Here is a 17602-nt window from a genome sequence, read left to right as displayed (position 1 = left end):
TAAACAGTTTGATTAGATTTTCACCTTGTATGAGAGTTTATTTGTTAAGTGTCTGACATGTTAGATTCACTTCAAAGAAAGTTTCACCAGCGCTGGCTAACACCCACTAACAGCAGTGCATACCTCAGTATTGCTGGCTGTGGCCATTATAGTACAGCTGTAATGGATCATAATCTGAACTACAGCTGCACTAGAACTGGGACAGGTAAGGAAAAAAAAATTCATCGATTCACTTTAAGATTTAGGAAATTATAATAACAAATAGCTCCTTTAAAAGGCATCATTATATTCTATTTCATGATTGGGCGTGAAACAAGTCTTGCTAATGTGAAATAGTGTTCCACTTCACCAAAGCAGACTTTGTACATATTGACTGCATGCCAGCAACTTTGAGAAATAGCAACCTGCTCTCATAAAATACTGCTGTTCTATCAAAGGGTTTTTCATTACCAATTCTGGATGGGGAATTAAAACGACATACACGTACACACGCTGATGAAATAGTTGTCTGTTCAAACTCGTGGTATGAGAATTGTTTTTCTGAGAGAAATACTCAAGTCCAGTCGTTTGAAATTTAATGACACAGAACAGTCCTTTTTAATAAACTTGTTTTTTATGAACCACGTCATTGGTTATATTTATGAAATGCCAATTGTATTCAGACAGATGGATGAATAGGTTTAATTTTTAGTCCCCAGCTGTGCAGTGCAGGTTTAAATCTGTACCTTCGGGGTAATAATTCAGTCTGGGTGCTGACAGGCACAGACAGATCCTTTGATTTTCACCCTGTTTCATTTCCCCCTGTTCATTTTCCAATTAACCAATCCGAGGTTCACCTACACTGTGGGACAAGGGTTGTAAATTATACCAGCTTTCTTTCCAATACATCACACAAAATGAACACTGAGTGGAGAGATTGATAATTCACCCATCATCACCAAAAGACAAAGAATAAAACAGATACCAAAATGTGACTTTTTAAAAAAAAAAAAAGTTGCTCATCTCATTTCTGCACTCAGCACAAACACAACAATGGATCAACTGATGGCAGCTAGTGGCAAGAAAAAAAGTAAATAAAATAAGACTTCACAAATACGAATGGGATTCTGCAAATTTCATCACTAAGACAGCAAGAAAACAATTGCGAACAACATGAAGGGTGTTATTTAAAAAAAATGAGAAATCTGCATTTATAAAAGAAACATCTTTGACCCTTCAGTGATTTTTATTCCCTACATTATGTTTTAGATAATAGAAGCCTTACTACACCACACACTGTAATTAGAACCTAACCAAATCTCACTACACCTTTTACTGCTGACAGATTTCCATTAAAATGTTGCACAATTTGTGTACTTGATAAATAAGATGGAAGCATAGCAGTTTTAGGGGTATACTGACACTTCTTTAATGGTGGAGCGCTAGTAACCAGTGCAACATGTTGTGGGTTAAATTTGTCATTGACTCATAATTTAATATCAGATTGAAAACTATTCTTTCATAATCCTTTCTGCTTTAAATTTATGAGCCTTTTTTCACCACTTCTAATTCCTGTTCTGGTTTAATGCGGTCAGAAGTGCTTTTGTTTCTAACCACAGGTACTTTTTGTACCTGTAACACCACCCAGCTGTGATGTCACTGTGCTCTCATGCACCTTGGAGTGAATTGCTACATCGTTGCAGCAATATTAGATTCTAAACCACTGCAGGATATTATCTTTAAAGCCAGATTTAAAGCAGTAATAGGCCAATTTGCAAGCATCACTACCATCACCACTCCAGCTTTCAATTTTAAAACATCTTGTTAGGATGGCTGAGCTCAGGAACAATTTAACATACTTGTGCATGAAACTTTCCAGAACCTGTAGCTTTTTATTTCAGCTCCTGTGTTAACAGGTTAAAGCAGCCACACAGACTGTGTGACTCATGATAGGCTCACTCGTGGGTGCAGCTTTGCATCATCCAGAGAGTATGTGTCCCACCTAATTGTTCCAAAAATAAATGGTAAAAAGATGTTCTGATAGTCACATTAACGTTGTACCAGCAATGTTAGATAACTGACAGCTTTTAGTATAGTTTTAGTGTGTAGGCTATATCTGAATTTGTCTCAGATGTAAAAAGTATGGCCTAAATATTTTTTATGTAAGCACTGTCTGTTTGTATTTTATTAAAAGAAGAGTGGTGGAGACATGTCCATAAAAACAAGCTCTCTTTGGAAGAGTTGTTCCACCCTTCAGCATTTAGATATTTGTGAGAATTTGTGTTTCATAATGCAAACAAAGCTTATAAGGCAACTGATCAAAACACTGATTCTGTTCATTCGCTACTAAAGTACCCACCATGATTCAGTAGCTTAAAGAACCAGCTAAAGCAGCAGTACCTAGAAGCAATCATTTTCTGTATGACTCTAGCAGTCGTTTTTGTCATGGTCTGGTTGAGTACAGGGTGGGCCATTTATATGGATACACCGTAAAAACATGGGAATGGTTGGTGATATTAAAGTCCTGTTTGTGGCACATTAGTATATGTGAGGGGGCAAACTCCTCAAGATGGGTGGTGACCATGGTGGCCATTTAGAAGTCGGCCATCTTGGATACAACTTTTGTTTTTTCAATAAGAAGAGGGTCATGTGACACATCAAACTTATTGGTAATGTCACAAGAAAAACAATGGTGTGCTTGGTTTCAACGTAACTTTATTTTTTCATGAGTTATTTACAAGTTTCTCTTTGTTCACAACCATTGGCATGTCGAAGAGGTTAACACGTGAGGAGCGGATCGAAATTGTGTTGATATCTGGTGAACGCAGTAACCAGGTAATTGCAGCAGATTTCAATGCAAGACACCCTACAAGACCACCCATCTCCCATGCTACAGTCGGCAAACTGCTTGCTAAATTTCGTGAAACTGGTTCAGTGTTGGATTTGCCAAAATGTGGATGCAAGAAAACTGTCACTAATGAAGAAACATCAGTGGCTGTCCCAGCTTCATTCAGCAAGATCCCACAGCGTAGCACTCGCCGCATGTCACTGGAGAGTGGCATTAGTCGAACATCCCTTCGGCGGATATTAGCTACTCACAAATGGCACCCTTACAAACTCCAGCTACTGCAGCATGTCAACGAGGATGACCCAGATCGGCACACAGAATTTGCAGAATGGGCAAAACAAAAATTGGAACAGGACCCTCAGTTCACGCAGAAGATTTTGTTCAGTGATGAGGCAAACTTTTATGTGAATGGTGAAGTTAACAAACAAAACCACCGCTATTGGTCTGACACTAACCCACATTGGATGGATCCCTCCAAGACTGTTGGACCAACAAAAGTGATGGTTTGGTGTGGTATATGGGGTACAACGATAGTGGGTCCATTCTTCATCAATGGAAACCTTAAGGCCACTGGATATTTGAAATTGCTACATGATGATGTGTTTCCCTCTTTGAAGCTGGCACGTTCCCTGAGTTTTTCCAGCAAGATGGTGCACCACCACATTATGGGTGCCAGGTCCGAGCATTCCTAGATGAACAGTTTCCTGGAAAGTGGATTGGTCGTCGTGGGCCAGTTGAATGGCCCTCAAGGTCTCCCGATCTGACCCCCCTTTTATCTTTGGGGTCATCTGAAGGCAATTGTCTGTGGTGTGAAGATACGAGATGTGCAGCACCTGAAACTACGGATACTTGACGCCTGTGCTGGCATTTCTCCTGCGGTGTTGCTATCAGTGTGTGAAGAGTGGGAGAAGTGGGTTGCATTGACAATCCAACACAATGGGCAGCACATTGAACACATTTTATAAGTGGTCAGAAACTTGTAAATAACTCATGAAAGAAAAAAGTTACGTTGAAACCAAGCACACCATTGTTTTTCTTGTGACATTACCAATAAGTTTGATGTGTCACATGACCCTCTTCCTATTGAAAAAACAAAAGTTGTATCCAAGATGGCCGACTTCTAAATGGCCACCACCCATCTTGAGGAGTTTGCCCCCTCACATATACTAAAGTGCCACAAACAGGACTTTAATATCACCAACCATTCCCATGTTTTTACGGTGTATCCATATAAATGGCCCACCCTGTATTTAAATACAGTTTACTTACTCACTGTTGCAGAGGTCACACCTGCTGATGATCAGTTAATCAAGTGGATTAAATTAGTAGCATCTCTGCATAGAGCCATATGACTTTATATAAAGTTACAGCATTTGAAGCTCCTATTGAACAGATTGCTCACACAATTTCACCCACTCTTTGATTTCCACATGTTAGGATATTTCTGATATAGTTATCTTGGGTACACAGCTCTGGTTCAAATCTTTTCTTTACAAAGGACAGCCAATTAGATGAAAGGTGGCTTAAAAGATGGAGAACTGAACCAAAATTGCTTGTTTCAGACAGACGATTAAGCGATGGGTTGCACCAAGACCTTCTATAAGATAAATAAGGATTGTTTCAAAATGCTACTCTAGAGTTCAGCTCCATTCATTATAAAATAAATTACATAACTACTGTTTTTCTTTCTTCCCCCAGCTATCACAATTGCATAAACCTGAACACAGTCACACACAGGCAGAGTCATTCATTACTCACACAGATATAAGTCTCACAACTTTGATGAAAAGTGGTGTCACATCATGATATGGGCCAATTACCTAATGAAATAAGTAAAATCAATACAGAAACACACTGTCTGTCAACACTGGCTCTCCCCATGCGTATAAATCTACCGTAGTTGTCGCCTTGGCTGCCATCTGTCGAGCAGCCTGTGAGGTGAGATGATGAAGGAAAAACAGAAGAGAGGTTTCTAATGAGGCAGAAAAACAGTGATGGAGCAGAGGTCGTGTGGAATGACCCTGAGGAAGGACACCAACAGCGTCCGCCATCTGGAGTCCATCGCTCTGTCTGCAGCTGCTCACCTGGAAAGCTCAGCCTGGCAGTGGAAATTCCTGATCAAGGCTGCAGCAAGAGTCCACCTGCATTTAGTGACAGTGCATTTAATCCTGCATAACACCAGACCTGTAATTTGCTTTGGCAGCTACAGTACAGCGCCCTGGCGTGTCTAAACAACATCAACGACAAGGCACTCCCTTTGTTTACATGGAGGCTTTTTTTTTTTTTAAATGTACACAATTTCTGTTTTCTTTTTTTAAATGGTTGTTTTATACAAGAAAACAAAATCTAAAAATGTGCATTTTTGTCAGCATACAGAACAATGAATCCAAACTTACAGGGTCAGAATGATTGTGTTAATTATGGGCGTAACCATGTGTTCCCATATGGAAAAGATATATATAAATCTTATAAAGTTATTATCTGTCTTGTATGAAACTTGTATGAAAAGCATACAAGAGTGAAAGCACATATAAGATCCCTTGAAAAATTATATAATGAAACTTGTATGTTTTGTATACTTACTAAAAAAATATATGAAAGTAATGAGAAAGTGGCCACTTTCATGAGTAAATCATATATGTTTTTACTATTTCTTTTCCATATGGGTTGTCATTCATATAGTTTGGTCCTATATTTTGAAGCCTTCATGTTTTTCTATTTTTCCAACTAACACGTTCTTTTTTGAAGCCGCGAGTTACCTTATGTGGACAAAAGGGTTAAAACTGAATCTCACAATATGCCATAGTATTTTTCACCTAAATCCATAAAAATGCTCCAGAGGCACCAACATTAGAAACATGGCAGTGAGGTTCAGTTCAGTGACTCTTATTACAAAAGCTGAAGCAGAGAGCTGTCGGCCAGAGCTGCCTGTGAAGGAGTACCTATCAATCATAGAGGTCATGCCCCTAACTCCAGCATCCAGATGGATGAGGTATTAAAAAAAATTCACAACCTGCTTAGAGATGTTATGAAGTCAGCACATCCACATTGCCGTGTTTTTTCCAGCTCCAAAGAGTGTTGCTTGCTTAGAGCTTATTATAAACATGCAGCCCGTTCCCAGGGAGGGGATTAATGCAATCAGCTATGGCCTCAGTGAGAGGGTGTATCAGTCCCCACTCGTCAGGTTCAGCATACAGGGTTACTGTCGTCAAGGGCTGTATTTTCACCTAAGCCCCTGTCTTTTAAACTACACAAGTATTTTTATTTTATTAACTTCTTTTATTTGCAGCTTGTGAAACTGATTGCAAAGAGTGAATTGGAAAACAAAAAAAGGTGTAAAAGGCAAAGTGCAAAACACATAAAAGGCACCAACAGGATGTTTATGGACTAACAAACCTGCAACTTTTGCCAGTACGGGCACCCCAACCTTACAATGTAGGCTTTGTAGATCTTAATTTATAGTAAAATGAGACTATATTGCGGGTCCAATGCTGCCTGTGTGTGTGTGTGTGTGTGTGTGTGTGTGTGTGTGTGTGTGTGTGTGTGTGTGTGTGTGTGTGTGTGTGTGTGTATATATATATATATATATATATATATATATATATATCAGGGAAGCGGGTGTGCTTACATAAGAACCTACCGATTTACAATTTACCAAAAATTAAGCTATGCCCTTCGTTACTACTGTAGTGGATTGTTTGTAGACAAAGTCAAATTTGCGAGTGAGTCATGCCTGCTCTCTTCCTGAGCAAATAATTGCAAATAAAGGCACTGACAGACTCACATTATTAATGTCTTTAAGCTATAATGATGATAAAATAATATTTTCTTAAAGGCATTTTTGCATAATTTAAATTTTCCATTACCGACACAAACAAATCCACTGGGCTGATTAACTTAACCTAAGGGTTTTACAGTTGAATGCTCCATTCATAAGTGAACACTTTTCAGATTTAATTGAATATATCTTGACAAGGATCAAGTGTAAGACTGGATTCAAAATTGAGGATTTTTGAGATGTTTATTTGATTTTCATATGCATGGACTTTAAAAACCAAAAACTTTTGCAGAGCCCTAATCATATTTAATCAAAAGAAAAAATCCACATGAATTTTAAACAAATATTCGTAAAGGTTATAACATACCTAAAATACTGCAGAAAGGATTATTTTTATCTTAAAACTTAAATTCTTGTGGCGCTGTGAGGGTCATTGCAGAAAATGCCTGAAGGGCTCAAAGCTGACGCGCTTAACACCGCAGTGACAAAGCCTGCATAAGGAGGTATGAGGGATGGCAGTGCTGTAAATCATAAGACTAGTGTCTCCTGCATGTCTCCTACAGTTATGTCTCCTGCATGGAAGCTTTGTTTTGTATTGTTTTCACTCATCACTTAGATGTGGTTCATTATAGGGTGTCATTTCCATATGCTCTTTGATTAGGTTCATTATACTATTTGGTAAGGTTTTGGAAACTATCATGGTTTGGTTTAAAACAACATTTACAACATTAACCCAGCATTAGCCAACAAGTTTTAGTTTACTATTTTTGCTGTTTTAATTGTTTATTGTGGTTTAAATTTCACTTCCCACATGGAAATACTTTCTGCTAGAATATGTTCACAATGTTAACCCAACACACACATTGATGGGTCAATGAGATGTCACTTCCAGCCTACCAAACCGTAGTGACATCAGGCTTGTACAGGAGGGCAGATTGGCTTTTTCTCTCTTGCACTCTTAGGCACGTATTAATAAGCCGCTCAAGAGGAAACAGATTTTGTGTCTTTAGTGGAGTTTTAGTAAATGAATTGCTTCATTCCATCTTAGAACTCTCAACTTGTTGCTGAATGCACTGTAGTGAAACCCGGGTCCTGCTCCCAGATGACAACAAACGCACATGTCATGGACACATCTGAGTGAAGTGGTCTTTTAATTTGGCTCATTCTCTGTTCACATGTGCTTCTCTTTTTACCGTTTTACGCCAATTATCTCTTAACGGTTGGCTTGGCTCGATTCGGTTCTGCATAATTCCACTAGTTTTTCCAGACACTTTTAATGTGTCTCATTTCTGCACCTAAGAATTTTGTTCCTGTGCACCCAACATCCATCAAGAGAGAGTGAAACTGCTCTCAGTGTGAAATTTGGCAGGGACTTTCGGTAATCTATATCAAAAGCATTTGTGGCAGTATTACATAATGCAGGGTGTGTGTGTGTGTGTGTGTGGTGGTGGTGGGGGGATTTATGTCAATGAATTTACCATTTGTGTCAAATGATTATACAGTTAGATTTGGCAGTGAAGCCTCTGCTCTTTGAACAAGGAATCAAAGCAGCAAAAAGGATTCTGCTGGTAGAGCTTATCTGTCTAAAACATAAAGGTAAAGCTACATCAGAAATAGACACAAATATGGAGCTTGGAAAGATAACTGCACCTACATGTGGCTGCAATCAGAAATTTAGAACATTTGTGATTGCAAAAACAGCAACAAGTTTCCATGCAAAAGATACTTTGAGGCCTTACTGTGCATGTGATTAGATATTATACATCCAATCGAATGACAATGTGAGGCGTCAGTGATGTTATTGTGAAACATTCTATAGAACAAAGTGAGGTGTATATTTTTCTTTTGTTATTTTAAAAGTTACATGAAAATGAGACGAATTTGAATTCATTCACTGTAAACAGTATAAACGGTATACTGTCAGGGTAGCAGATGGAAGTCAACCAAGATTACTTGGGTTACATCCTGCTGAATTCATTTGTGTAAATCCACAAAGAGGAGCAGGTCAGCTGATCACAGCCTACACACAAAGAAAATCTACTAAAGCTCACAATAGAAATGATTTTGAGTTGTGATACTTTTTCCCACACAGAGCCAATCCAACTGATCTGACATGTAATTTCTGTGTCAGATCTACGTCATAACTTACATGTATGTCATAACTGGAACCCCATTTTAACCCAATACGAACTTTGGGGTAAAATGAAATGTAACCACACGCTGCATATCACAACGGATTAAATGGTGTGCAGTGTAGGGATAAAAGGAGTTTCCATTTACTATGTAAGTTTCCCGCAAGAAGTCTAAATCAAGCTTTAAGATTATCCACCTCCCAAATCCCACTTTGCCTCCACCCTTAAACAGAAAAATGGGTAGTCAGGGGTTAAAGTCAAAGTAAAAAAAAAATCCATGTGCTAATGCTATTATATATTATAATTTATAAATTATCATTATTTAATGAATTGCTTTTTATATGTATATACTAAGAGATTCAAATATCTTTACCAGGGTTTTTTTTTTTTATCATTATTATCTGTACTGTAAAGAATGCCTGTACTTTTGCTACCTGTGATCAAACTAACACTAATTTATGAGTTTTAACCCAAGGGACAAAAAAAAGAAAAAAGAAATTCAGACTGACATGTATCAAAAATCATATATCATTAAATTTTTCCGGGAAAAGTCCTTTGAGCAATTCTCAGGAGAATCAGGTTGGGCTAATTGCAGATGATAACTTTGTCTTTGCTGAATAATATCAGTGACAGTGATTTTGTCATCACAGCTGTTTTAATTTAGTATTCTGCTTTTGTTTATCTGTCAAAGTCATTTTTAAACAATGTTTTTTTTTTTTGTTTTTAAACAGTTCGTGCTGAAATCAAACTAACTGTGATCAATCTACCAAACACATTTCTTTTCTACATTACTGTGGCTTTACAATTTCACACATTTCCAAAAAAAACTAAAGTTCGGGATGGCTGTGAGCAATGTGGTAATGCAGCTTGTGCAGCACTAGCAGGGTTGGTGCTATATCAGTGCAGACCATTTACCATTTAAGGTAATTTCTTGTGATAAATTATTCAGGCTTTCCCTGCTCTTGCCCTCTTGGAGTTTTATTGATATGCTGCAGTTTGTTTTATTTATATTGTGGGTGCGTGTCACTTTTAAATTGGAGTTTGCCCATGTAAAACTGCAAGAGTCTGTGCATAAACAGATGTTCTTGACATACAGAGTATACAAATGTGTTTTCAGCCTACTACCAGATGACTACTGTGTGTCTATGTGTGTGGGTGTGTGGGTGTTTGTTGAATCAACCACACATCCCTCCCATGGTGTCTTACCTGACCAGCAAGATGATCTAAAACAAACTATAAACAAACACGGCTTCATTACCAGCAGCAGACTGACTTGGCTTAGAGCCTCCGCCAGCATGGCCAACTCTTTATGTTGCCGACATAAACAATGGTTCTGTTCAACACAGCGAAGGCTTTTTGGTTTGCATTTTTGTTGAGGGTGGATCTCGCTTAAAACAATGCGGCGACTGGCAGCTTTCCAGGACAGCACTACTATAAGCGGAATAGAAAATGTTCTTACGGATCACTTCTTCACGCATTATGACTGCACGGAAGGAAAATGGGTGAGGTAAATAAACTGGGATGTTAGAAAACTTTTTAACTGTGCTTTTATGAGCAGTGAAAAGAAAACTGAGCCATCTGGGAATTTTACACTCAACAGGTTGCTTCCATTTGAAAGGATATTCTAATGCTTAAATTCCACCTGGCATGGACAGGACCAAACCATAATGGCTCTCAGCTTCAATTTAAGTGCTAATCATATTAAAATGATTAGCATTTTACTGCTGAAAATCACAAGCCAATGAAATGACAGAAACTGTTTATATTCTGAAATATATAGCCCTGACTCAGAGTTGGATCAGTCACAATGCTTGTTTCTCCTGATTTCAGTTCTATGTTGTTCTGTTTTTTATTATGTCATCTACCAGCAGCATTGTCCATACATCATATGGTGCCTCATGAAAAGCAGCATACACAAAACTGACATCAAAGTGACTCACATCTGCTGTTACAAGCCACAGTCTCGAGGTTTGTAGCACGGTATGTTGTGTCCCTGCTGCTGCTGGGTTGAAGACATTTTTGAATGTACAATCACTGATTTTTACCACCACTTTAATGATATACTAACCAACACGCTCAGAGATTCACAGATTATGTAGAAGGAGATGTTGCAAAAGTTAGAAAAGCTGCAGTTTTTTTCTTCCAGGTTTGACTTCTTCTCCTTCTACAGCAGGAGATGTGGAAGTATTGTCTAAGTGCCTATTGTTCAAAAGAATACTGAAACAGCTACCTGCACTGTCATGGTGAGCATAAATGCAGCAAACCAACCAACACGATGGGTAACCTGGGGCCCTAACAGTGCTGCTGAAGAAGGTTTAGCCACCTGGAGGTTGCTACATAAGAACCTTTTTTTGTATGTGTAAAACGGTATTTTACTTGAGTGCAACGGTTTCTATGTGAGGAATGCAAGACGTCCTAAAATAAACACAAGTGAACAACAGGGGAAATTACATTAAAAGAAAGTAGACTTTGCCAATCAATTCCTAATGTACAATTTTAATTTCAACTTTAGACAGGATACCGGTTAATCAGTATGACAGTTACAGGTTAATACCTTGTAGTGATTACGAAACTGTTCTGTTGTTCATGTAAGTATGCCTGTTTGTATGAGTATTTTTCATTCATCTTACCTGTGGGGTTACTCAGTTTTGCCACTTGTCCAGCCCATCATTTCTTTTTGCAGACCTAACACTCAGCGTGAGAAGAAAGCAGACTGAATTTGAGTCCTCCACATCACTGGCATCTTGGCCTACCCCTGGCATTTCTCCCCTCCTTGTAAGTAGTAAGGCAGCATGTAGATTAACCTTGAATCAGGTTGCTCAGCTGGGAGAAACAGAAACAGAAACTAGCAAAACTACAGGACTGTCCTTCAAGCTTCCGTTATTTTCTTTATTGATTTTATACTTTGATTTCATGAACTTTGATTCTTTTGGTGGAAATGCAGGGGATTCATCCTTGTTTTGATTTATTTCCATGAAAAACACAAGGTTTTTTTTCCTAAATGAACTCCCAGATTAACTGATTTCCTTGGTTACTTACAAATTGACTGAAATTCATGATTCTTTTGTGGGTTTTGACTTTTGACTGTTTTTTTGTTTTTTTTTTAGAACTAAATAAAATTGCTCAAACCTAATGCCTCTCCTCACCTGTACCAAAGGCACAATCCATTATCGTAAAAGTGCATTTGTGCATTATTTCTAGATTTAGCAATTCAAATCTAACAACTTCAACAAACACACTATAATGCAAAGTGTCAACAACTGATTTTGAAAGCACTCAAACTATTATCCCATATGATAATTACTCTGTTGCAGCTGTTCAAATGATGTGCAGTACAAGCTCTTCGTGTGCAAAGTGACTGTCAGTGTTTCCAGAATTTCTAAATATAAGAGGAAATGAATGTGTTTTATCTGAAAATATCAGTCTCTTTTGAGTCAGAGATATTTATAGGGACTAGTATCATGTAAAATGCATTTAGCAATGCCTTTTTTTAGATGACTATACATTCAATTTCATAGCCAGGTAGGTAGGAGTCAGACACGTCAGTGATGCTGAGAGGTAATTTGAAATTTCCACAACTAACTTGAGAATTAAAACAGAAGAAATTGCTAATGTGCATGTTGCCAGATTGTCATTTAGTATGTGTATGAAAAATATTTTCCCAATTCTCTTGTTCAGTAAATTCAATAAGGATAAAATGAAGCTTGAGTTTGTTTGGCTTCCTCCCACCGTCCAAAGACATGCAGCTTGTGGGGATAGGTTAATTGGAAAATCCAAATTGCCATTAGGTGTGAATGTGCGAGTGAATGTGAGTGCGAATGGTTGTCTGTCCCTGTGTGTTGGCCCTGCGACAGACTGGCGACCTGTCCAGGGTGTACCCCGCCTCTCGCCCTATGACAGCTGGGATAGGCTCCAGCGCCCCCCGCGACCCTGAAAAGGATAAGCGGAAGCGAATGGATGGATGGATGGATGGATGGATGGATGGATGGAGTTTGTTCTTCTGGTTTCATGTGACAGACTTATATATTCACTAATTCTCTTCTATTTCACAGTTATTTCAGCTGCTCTTCTGTCTGATTAGAATGGTTTGGTATCGTATTGAACATATTCATAGAGTGGGATACCTTTTTTGAGCCATATCTGAATGTTTTGGGCTATTTTTATCATAACTAATTACGGCACACATCAAGTATACTGCAACTTCTTTCTACATTTCATTATAGTTCAAAAAATCTGCAAAGCCTGTGACTTTTTGATTACTTGGTGCTTTCACTGATGAGTATGGCATTAGACAAGCTAGCCTTATTCTGACTATATGAAGCACATGTCCCACAGAACTAGTCAATATAGTGAGATGTTATGGGGATGGGGGACAAGGCAAAAATATTACTGTGCAGTTCCGAAATAAAGTGGAACACCTGTTCGCCGTGCAGTGAGGTGGTTTGAGGGAAGAATGAATTGCAGATCATTTACATTTTTCTGTCCTTTTACAGCCAGTGAAACAAAATGGTGTCACTCCAATTCTCAACATTGGCACCTGACCAGCCTTCTCGCAGTACCAGCGAGCTTGCCAGGAAGGTATCAAAGTGAATTGCAGGAGCAAATGCTTATCATTTGGATGGGCCTGAGTGTCGAAAATGCAATTTGTAACATCAAAAGAATATCTAAATGTGTCCCATTCTGCAACGCGAAACATTCTGTTCATCATCCCATTACTTAAGATTCTGGATGTCTGGCACAGAGCTCAAAGAGGGATAAAGTATGTACACACATAAAAAAAGGCTGACATACATGCAGAATCACACAACGACAGACATATGGCTCCTAAAGGGAGGAATAGGGACATTTTTGAGGCAAAACATAACTCATATGTGTTACGGGTCCCAAGGATGAAGACCACGATGACAAATATGTTACCTGTAAAAGCAGGTGAAGAGCAGAGTAAGGAAGACACGATGCGTCTCTGCTTTCCTCCAGAACGTGTCTGAGTCTGATTTATTTCACACAAATAAATGCTATAAAACACTAAACATGAGCTTTCAATATACTGTTCAGCTGGTTCCTCATTCACATCAATTACATTTACTTATTTCACAACATCAGTGAAATATACTCTTTTTAACTGGTTCAGTTTCTTAAGTTCACACTTCTTTCCATAACAACTACATCCTTTTATCATATCAATAAACACATCACATTGTCTTCTGCAGTGTCTTACTGGCTAAACAGTTATATTCAATAACAGCATTGGTAAATACATTACATTTGTTCCCTCCAGTAATTTACTGGCAAAATCACTATTTAGTGCATCATGAAACACAGCTTGTTTAATTAACCCGTGAATGCCTCTGTTAGCTACACAGAGTTGCTCAGAGTGCTTGTGTTACACTAGCTAATCTACTCAGTCACTTTCAACATAACTATTAACATTCACATCTCACAGAACTGATTCGATTGGAGCATTACAACACGTTTGCACCGAGCATAGGAGCGCACTGACTCTGCTTCACGAGCGCTCCACCTAACGAGCGGGCTCGCGGTGCGGTCGCACGGGACACTCCTCTGGTTTTCTCCCGCGTTTACATGTAATTAACTCGGGCGGACCGCCTTAACTCTCTCATTCACATTAACGTGGGTAATAGGGTTGCCAACTCCCTGAAAAATAAATAAGGGACACCTCGTGGCCAGGGCCGGGCGACCCAGTTGTCTTCACCCTTCCCAGTGTGGTGAATTTTCTAGCTCTTTTTTTGTGTGTGAAATTATTTTTTTAACCATTTGACTTGAAGTTGATTTAAGTAGATGCATATTCTATTCTTTGTGATATGAACACATGTGAAACAAATGATCATTTAGCCATTTATTTTTAGCTCAAAATGACAACATTAACACAGTAAAACAGGTCTCTTTCTTAAACAGAAGCCTGTCATGCTTAACTTTTGAGAATATAAGTAAATCTTTCTTTAAAAGAACTCTGTCCTGCTTAACTTAAAATAATAGAAAACAATAGAAAGAAAAATATTCTTGTAACAGTGCACATTTAGTGCATTTAGTACAATTGGCTTCAGTTGAGGTATTATTTCAGCTTTTCTAATGCTAATCAGCTGCTCCTGTTTGTAAACCCGCTTGTTCCCATGATTACGCATCATAACTCATCATCATTATTCATCTATGTATTACTTTTATGTATTAGTCATCAATTTGTTGTAATCATCTATCCTTGCAGTTGTTTATTACACAAAATAAATTATATTATCACACTTCTGGCCACATAGCGCTGATATTCACTGCACATGCCCATATTAACGTTTTCCAGCCAGGTGTTTTCCTTTTCCCATTCTTCCCTTTCTCTGAGGGAAACAAACATTGCTGCTCTAATGCTGGGCTCACACTGTGCGATTTTTGGCCCATTTTGAGCCGATTTTTGAGTGATCGGACCGATTTTGGCCTTCATCGTGCGTCGTGTAGTATACGTGGGGTAACGAGAAGTGATTAACACCTCACGACCAGCTCCCGATCATCAATCGCTCGTGAGGGTGTCACCACAGGCGCTCACACTGCTCACGCGCAAACGTAAACGTTGGTGAAAAAGACGGCGCAGCACGGCTGTGCAGCGTGTGATCTGGACACAAGCGATGGAGGCACAACTTGTAGAACTTTGGAAAGCTCATCCGAGCCTTTTCGATGTGGCATCACAAAATTATCACGACCACAACAACCGTGAAAACAGTTGGATTTACATTGCTGCTCAATCACAGCTGCCTGAGCAATGTTTTTCATTAGCAATTTAGCAAAGTTGATGGTGGTGGTGTGTGTGTGTGAGTGAAAGACAGAGAGAGCGAGCGACAGATTTTCTGTTATAACCTTCATTTTATGGAGGCACAGTGTGAGCACTCAGGTCGCATCAGAGCATCGGGCGGTATAGTGTGAGAGTACATCGTGACATACGAACTTCTAACCCCTGCGAGTCAATCGTGCAGTTTGAGCAGGAGCTGAATAACGTGACTGAAAAAAATCGCACAGTGTTTGCCCAGCTTTAGGTGTACTGTCATCCGAGACTTGCACCGCAGAGTCGGCGTTTGTTCCCCTGTTGGCCATGCTTCTTGTTGTGGTCATCTGTTGTCTTCCGGTATTTTCTCCGCAAGCGACCTTTCCTCGACCAATGAGATGAGCGGTAATCTGAATTGTCATACTCGAATTGTCATAAGTGTGGTGTCAGCTCATTGGTCACAAAGCAGGAGAGGGGCTGGGAATTATGTTTTCAAACAAAGTGTTAATTCCATAAACATTTATAGACTACTTTTGATTCTCACTGTATTACGGGACAAAGTGCGTCCCTTATTAGCTCAATACGGGACGTGTACTTTTGTTTCGAAATACGGGACGATTCCGTATTTTAAGGGACGGTTGGCAACCCTAGTGGGTAACCATGGTAACAATAAACAACATTTTCGGTGCGAGCACCATTTACCGACCTGTAAAAGCAGGTGAAGGGCGGAGTAAGGAAGACACGATGCGTCTCTGCTTTCCTCCAGAACGTGTCTGAGGAAGCAGCGGAAGGTGGGCTCCACTTACTGCACCCCCAAACCCCGGAGCAAGCACCAAAGTTCCGCCCTCACTGCTTTCTAACATAAAATGAATCCCTATTACATGGATTTTCTATCCTCTTAAAGAACTGAAAATAAATACATATAGCAATGAAAAATGTCCCGTTACATGAGTGTTTTACACAAAATAACATTAATGTGGTCATTCCCTCACAGGGGTGCCACATATGCATGATTTATAAGAACAAGCTATTGTTAAAGTTGCATCAATGTACCGATGGCCACCAGGGGGCAGAAAACAGACAAAGAAAGAACACACACAGCGAAAGAGAACACTGTGTATTTCTCTAGGAAAATCAGAAATAGTTGTAGCAATTTATTTAAACATAAAAACAAATGGAAACAGTATATAAAGCAAAACAGAGTTTGTACTTTATTTAGATGTTGGCTGCTCTTTGTTCTGTTCTCTAATCCATGACTGATGTGTTCCATTGCATGTTTTTCAATCATAGCATGATTTTACTGTGCTGGCAGTGTGTTTGAGATCATTGTGATAATGCTGCTGAGAAGCTTTCCAGATGGTATTGCATGGTTGATCATGGTGGATCATTTTTGGTGTTCATAATTCCATCAATGTTAGCAACATCTGAAATACAACGATACAGAGTCTCCACTGTGTAGATGAATGTAGACACTTCCTGTTCTAACTTTCTCCTGACCTCCTTCATACATGAGGGAGGTCACAATGGGTTGAATTTTTTAAAAACTTGTTATCGATGTGACTTTCAGATAATGTTCCGCTTAGATAGTTTAGGCCTGACACTTCTTGTGGCCTGCACACCATGGCGGGATATGTTGCAGTTTACTTTGATGACACTGTTTACAAGGTGATTTCCAAAGAGCTATTGAAACCTATTTTCAGTAAACAGCTCTTTGGGAATCACCTTGTTGGTGCACAAATACCACACTATGTCTGTCAAACTGTGGTATCTTTGGAATACAAGATATCTATTAAATACAATTAACTCACATATATACTGTGTGTACATGCACATGTGTGTGTAGTGAAAACACTGATTGCTTATTTGCTTCAATCCCTGCTGCCACTGGAGGTTGATAAAAGCGATGAAGCAGAATACAAATCAAATGTGCCATAAAATCTAAAAAAATACAATAAATAGGTCAAATAGCTCTGTAGAGCTGCAACCTTAATAAATCTCTGTGGGTTCATCTCTTTGAGCAACCTCCCTCACATTGCACAGCGATTACCTATCTAAAAAAAATGACTCTTATTATATGGGATTTCAAAACAATTTCATGG

At 38.9% G+C, this 17602-nt stretch overlaps 1 long non-coding RNA gene across 2 annotated transcripts in view; it reads right to left on the bottom strand.

Annotated features, from left to right (window-relative positions):
• LOC308386598 overlaps window positions 1-16300 on the bottom strand; it is a 28734-nt gene extending 12434 nt beyond the window's left edge. Inside the window, exons 1-3 of one of the 2 annotated variants that reach the window (XR_013969820.1) lie at window positions 16210-16300; window positions 13655-13727; window positions 11368-11560 (exon numbers count right to left, since the gene is read on the bottom strand). This is a non-coding gene — a long non-coding RNA (uncharacterized lncRNA). The remainder of the gene's footprint in view (window positions 1-11367; window positions 11561-13654; window positions 13728-16209) is intronic. The other variant, XR_013969821.1, reaches the window with a different exon arrangement.
• Between the last annotated feature and the right edge of the window lie 1302 nt (window positions 16301-17602).

This window comes from Rhamphochromis sp. 'chilingali' (assembly GCF_963969265.1).
Source record: "Rhamphochromis sp. 'chilingali' genome assembly, chromosome: 19".
Taxonomy (NCBI): Eukaryota; Metazoa; Chordata; class Actinopteri; order Cichliformes; family Cichlidae; genus Rhamphochromis; species Rhamphochromis sp. 'chilingali'.
The sequence above is the reverse complement of the archived record's forward strand: the minus strand, read 5'-3'. Positions and strand labels throughout refer to the sequence as shown.